We start from the raw sequence: 6,321 nt of genomic DNA on the forward strand, positions 1-6,321 counted from the left end.
GGGAAGAAAAAAAATACGTTAACGTTTTGCCTTCATGGAAATTCCCTCGATACCGCAGCGGGCAATCGATTCTCCATTCTGCTGCTTAGCGTGCGCCTGCTGCAAAACCGGGTAAAAGGTGGCACCTAGTGGACGCGCGGGGTATATACTTTAAAATTCGGCTGGGCGGCCATTTCTCAATGCAAACAGTAACGTTTGCATCTTTTACAACAAATATCTGCGTTACAGGACGTGTAAGACAAAAGTACGACGCGCACTAACAAGTCCAGCAGCAACCAAAACCGTTCACGCGTCCGAGAGCAGACCTCCGCTGCCCTTTCTGGCTGCCTTGTAAAGCAGAAGACTTTCGGGTGACTTTAAAAGACACGATCGTGTTACATTTGCCCCAGGGACGGGTAAATGCAAAAAAATCGGAAAGGGAAAAGCGTGAGTCAGATTCAAGGAAAAAAATTGTACAGGCTGATATGGGGGAAAAAACAGCAGCATGTTTTTCATCAAATAGGTTTAAAGCGGATAAAATATGTGCATCGACTGACACGTACGTAAGATAAATATACCCCAAAAATCATAAGGTCTAACGACGGTTAAGGTTCCTGGGAGGTATCTACAGGAGGGGAAAAGGATGCACACTACTGCTGTCTACACCACAACCTCAGAGTGCTAACCTTGACCATGCAAACGCACCTCTCAGATTCCTCAGACCACCGAGCCAACTCGCAGCGAGTCTATGCGCGTCATGTTTATATCAGTAAAATAGAAAGGATTTTAACCTGCTGAAACTTCTTCATAAAATGCGCAAACAAAAGGCTCACAGAAACATACTGCATGCGTATCGTAGACGCTCGCTGAACAGTTGCATGGAGCAGCTAGAAATGGCTTCATAACCGTATAGTTAGTGTTCGAACATCCCCAACGTTAGCCCTAAAAGCACTGAGGCTACGGACTGCGGCTACCGTCAACCATTGTCAAATGCCGCCGACTTACGCTTTAGTACCAGCCAATGCACCTTTACAAGTGCCGTCGAGGAAGTCTTGGAGAAGCGAGGCTTGCGCAACGTCCGCCGAGAACAGTGGCGCGTGCACGAGGCGAATCACAAGAGCTGTGTTTGGATAAAAGAGCACGAAGCATAATGACGCTGGTACGCATCTAGAGTGCACGATCCGAAGACGATAAAAAATGTGCTTTCAAATTAAACGCTAAGGCGTTAAGGCTCCGGTTCAGCGGACAAGCCTACGGCGCCGGTTTCGGCCGCCTGCGCGTCGTTATAATCATGATTGGGCGAAAAGGTTTGACGCCACAAACCTAACAATGACGTTTAGAAGGGCATGCCCCCCTCCCACCCCCCCCCCCCCTCCATTTCGCTGAAAATAAAATTTAACGAGGATGGGCTGGTGACCATAACTGACAATTTTGAATCCCGGTTCAGATTCGTGATCTCACGTTCTTACGAACTTGTTAAATAAGTAATTTACATCTCTCGTGTGGTTCCTCACACAACGCTGCATCTCATCGTTGTCTGCTAATCAGTGTGTGGGTTCAGTAAGCAATTACTAGTGCAGTAAATGGCACCCCGTACGCATGCTGCAAATCAACACACATCGGGAAATGTCAACAAACATCTGAAATAGGATGTTGATAATGAGGATAGTACGAGATTGTACCCGTCGTTAGGCTATAGCAAGGCTCTCATTGGTGGTCTTGGAACCGCCATTACGCAAGCCTGATACCTGGCAATAGGCGGCAGATTTGAACCCACTGCTTAAGGCAGAAGTATCACGGCAGAGCACCTGCGCAGAGGTCCATGTCGGTCTAAATAAAGTCTTCTCTCTATCTCTCATGGCGGTAATATTGAAGAATTGAGTAAAACAGTGTTAGGCAAGACTGGGCACGTGAAGGAGTGACACATGCGCTGTCCCGCTTTCCCTAGCACTGTTTTACTAGATTCTTCAACATGTACCAACCAGCCCGTATTCGCCCTTTTTGGGCATATAGCTAGTGGTTCAGATTCTTCCGCCAAGCTACAATACTTGTTTTTGTATTGCATTTTCCCTCCCAAATTCTCCTTCCTACACAGAGTAGCATGCCAGCGAAATCTAAACGACGGCAAAATTCTCTGTTTTTCATTAAAGGGTCTCTCTCTCTCTCTGCGCGAGTGATTTCTGTTCTACTTTTGTTGTGAATATGTCCCTCTTGGTTTAAAGCCTGAAATGGCGATGCAGGTAAGAAATAAGTAAACTTGGTACGAATGCGAGAAAGACGTACGTATAAAGAATAAAGAGGACCCAGAAGATGATCCAAACGGAAGAGGAAAAAGGGACGGCCTAACCGCCTGCAAAACTAACCGCTTCTACCTGCTACGTTGCTGCACAACTGCCTCCTATCCCCCCGTTCCATGCGCTCTTTTACCCAAAAAGTGTGCTCTTAATATATTTCGGCAGCCTCCGTGGTACTTGCCCTCTTAGCAACGATTTGACGTTCCTTTTTTCAGTGTCGACTCTTCTCAAAGATAAAGTTCAGTTGGCCACTACCAGCTTCTCTCTACTTTTTAGGTTTTCAACTCTGCTTCTATGGTTGGACAAGTGCGAACTGAAAAAGAACAAGTATGATTGTAGCTTGAATTCGAGGTTATTTTAATTGTATTAAATATGTAATCGTCATTGATAGAACAAGCTTTTGTTGACTGCGAGAGAGATGTCAGTTTACATCCTGTGCAGGTATGTTCGGACTCCTGCTATAATTCTGGAACAGCACTCACAACGTGGTTGCACAACACAAAATAGGAGCATGAAAAGGAAGGCACAAAAAAGTTGTCGACTACAGCCACCGGCTCAAGATGGAACTGCCAAAAATGCAGCACACTTGGGGCACAAAAATATTTTTGCGTTGTCGCATGTTTCTTTTTTGGCATCCACTTTCGTTTTATGCTAAATTTCCACCACTCGACAATTTCGGTCATGTATCACCAACATTCCCAAGCCAATTTTGCACTCTATGAAAAACAATGAACAGAAAAAATGTCTTAAGGTCGACATTCTTTTATTTTACATGTGTTAGCCAAGCTATCACTCTGCAGTTCGGCTATAAAGTGTGGTTTTGGGAAGAACAAGGAGCAGGGAGAGAAAGTGGCATGCGAAAACTGGCACGCTTCCCCCCCGTACGGTGTGGAGGAGTATCGGTTTTGCCGTCTTGAAAAGCCCACGCCTAATAAAATATAATTCTCAATAAAGCCGAATGAGCCTCCTTATTTTCTCTAAAACACTGTCCACTTACCGGCCGACTCCTCGGCACTCCCCAAGTACCGAAACTCTAACAGCAAACAGTATATATGCGCTCGCCGAAAATCAACTTATACTGCAGAATAAATCCACAAATTTATTCGCCACCAAATGAAACTCTAAACACGAAAGTGGAGGTTATGTGGAGAAAATCTAGTACTCTAGAGCAAATGGAATCCTGAAACCTACGGATCCAAATATAACTTTATTGGCGTGGCAGCAGCCTTGGTTGTTGACATGTCTGACTCACATGGCGACTAGCGCACTATAGAATCTTGGCAGGCTCTATTCAGCAGCCCATACCCTCACGTTCAGCAGGATATCATCTGTCGAGCCCTTATGGCTGCTGTCTCTCGAGTGATCACTGCCGATGGCTGGAGGCGACGGGGGAGATGGAATTTGTTGTGTTGGCGTGGCTGCCATGGACGCTATGTGGCCCGCCGAACGGCGGCGTGCAGGAAGAAACAGATAGCCGTAATCCACGACAGCCAAACGCAGACTTACTTTAATTCCTGAGAGAGGATGCAAGACGGGAGAAAGAGTATGGTGGCGCCGCCACTGCGCAAACCTTGGGTTTCGGTTTCGAAACCAAAAGGACGATACCACAGGTTGTTGAATTGCCTCAAGCTCACGGGATGTCATTTACTGCATTATTTAGTGGCTCTCTTAACTCACACACTCATTTACAGACAACGGTGAGATGCAGCGTTGTGTGCAGAACTACACGACAGAAGTAAATGGGTGCTTTAAAAAGGTCGTACGAACGTGAGATCGCAAGTCTGATCCGGGATTCAAGATCGCCAGTTATGGTCAACAGCCCATACTCGTTAATTTAAATTTTTAGCTAAATGCATTGCCTTCTAAACTTCATTGTCAGATTTGTGGCGTCCACCCTTTTCGCTCAATCATGATTATAACGACGCGCAGGCGACCGAAACCGGCGTCGTAGGCTTGTCCGCTGAACGGCAGCCTTAACGCCGTAGCGTTTAATATGAAAGCACATTTCTATCGTCTTCTGAACGTGCACTCTAGACGCGCACTAGCGTCATTCTGCTTCGTTCTCTTTTATCCAAACACAGCTCTCTCGTGATTCGCCTCGTGCACGCGCCACTATTCTCGGCGCCACTGTTCTCGGTTCTCGGTGCGCAAGCCTTCCTTCACGACTTTCTCGACGGCACTTGTACAGGTGAATTGGCTGGTACTGAAGCGTAAGACGGCGGTATTTGACAATGGTTGGCGGTAGCCGCAGTCCGTAGCCTCACTGCTTTTAGCGCTAACGTTGAGGATGCTCGAACACTAACTCTGCGGTTACGAGGCCATTTCTAGCAGCTACCTGAAACTGTTCAGCGAGCGTCTACGATATGCATGCAGTATGTCGCTTCGAGCCTTTTGTTTGCGCATTTTATGAAGACGTTTCAGCAGGTTAAAATACTTTATATTTTACTGATATGAACATGATGAGCATAGACTCGCTGCGAGTGGGCTCGGTGGTCTGAGGAATCTGAGAGGTGCGTTTGCATGGTCAAGGTTAGCACTCTGAGGTTGTGGTGTAGACAGCAGAAGTGTGCCGCCTTTTGCCCCTCTTGTAGATACCACCCAGAAGCTCTAACCGTCGTTAGACCTTATCAGTTTTTCGGTATATTCATCTTACATGTGTGTCAGTTGATGCACAGATTTTATTCGCTTTAAACCTATTTGATGAAATGCATGCCACTGTTTTATCCCCAATATCAGCCTGTACAATTTTTTTTCTTGAAGCTGACTCACGCTTTTCACTTTCCCACCTGCGCCTTTACTCTTCCCTGGGCAAATGTAGCACCACCAAAACCGCCCCGAAGCCACAAGACAGCCGGAGAGGGCAGCGAGGTTTGCTCTCGGACGCGTGAACGCTGTTGGTTGCTGCTGGACTTGTGAGTGCGCGTCGTACTTTTGTCTTAGACGTCTTGTAACGCAGATATTTGTTGTAAACGATGCAAACATTACTGTTTGCATTGAGAAATGACCGCGCAGCCGCTGTTTTAAAGTATATGTCCCGGGCGTCCACTTGGTGCCACCTGGTACCCGCCTTTGCAACAGGCGCACGCTAAGCTGCGGAATGGAGAATCGATTTCCCGCTGCTGTTTCGAGGGAAAATCGCTGAAGGCAAAACGTTAACGTATTTTTTTTCTTCCCGTGTTTCCCACTTGAGAAGGCGACAGCTGCCACTTGAAGCGAGTTAACGCTTGAAAATAAATTCATCTGTAAAAAAGAAGTCAACACATAGCAATTGCTGTTCAAGCAATAACGTATTGCTGCGTTTGTGTGACAGCTCGGTTTAAGAAACTGTGAACATATTTCGCCTAATGTGTGCTCTTGCAGGTGCTAATGATACTTTTCAACAATGTGTAGCTGTATTAGGGCCACGACCACCGATGTATTAGTTACTCTATAGCTGTGAGCGTCGCGCTAATGTGGATGGAATGTTCGAAAGCTTTGTGTTTGTCCCCTTGTTTGGCAAGGCTACAGGCGTTTACGTACGGGGGGGGGGGGGGGGGGGGAGATAAAACATGAATATTTGTGTTCTGCCAGTTAATGTTTTTTATTGGAACGTGACCTTGGTGGTAGTGAGCAACCGGTGCGTACATACAAGCGCGAAAAGTAGAGCGTGTAGATGTCGCGTTCACTATTCAAATTTATGTTTGTTGTGAAAGTAAGTCACGAACGCGGTGCTTTTCACTTTGGTGGAAATAAAATCCCATGCTACCGCCGGTTAAGCTCTCAGTCTATAAAATATCTTAGTCAATCACATGGTCTGAAAACGTCTGAACCCGCCGAGGTGTCTCAGTGGTTAGGGCGCTCGACGTCTGACTACCTGGTGTCGTAACGAAATCAAGATTTGCGGAGCCCACAACTAAGGTGTTTCTCACAGCCTGAGATTGGGACGTTTAATCCTACAGACCAAGCAAACCAAAAAGACTGAGGTCTTATCAGTTCACAAATCAAATCGATCTTGACTGTTTACCAATACGAATGTTATCTCACACTTGTTAGAGGGCATGGGTAAGGC

Source organism: Amblyomma maculatum, chromosome 7 (genome assembly GCF_055883805.1).
Source record: "Amblyomma maculatum isolate TAMU_Amacu chromosome 7, ASM5588380v1, whole genome shotgun sequence".
In the NCBI taxonomy this organism is placed as follows: domain Eukaryota; kingdom Metazoa; phylum Arthropoda; class Arachnida; order Ixodida; family Ixodidae; genus Amblyomma; species Amblyomma maculatum.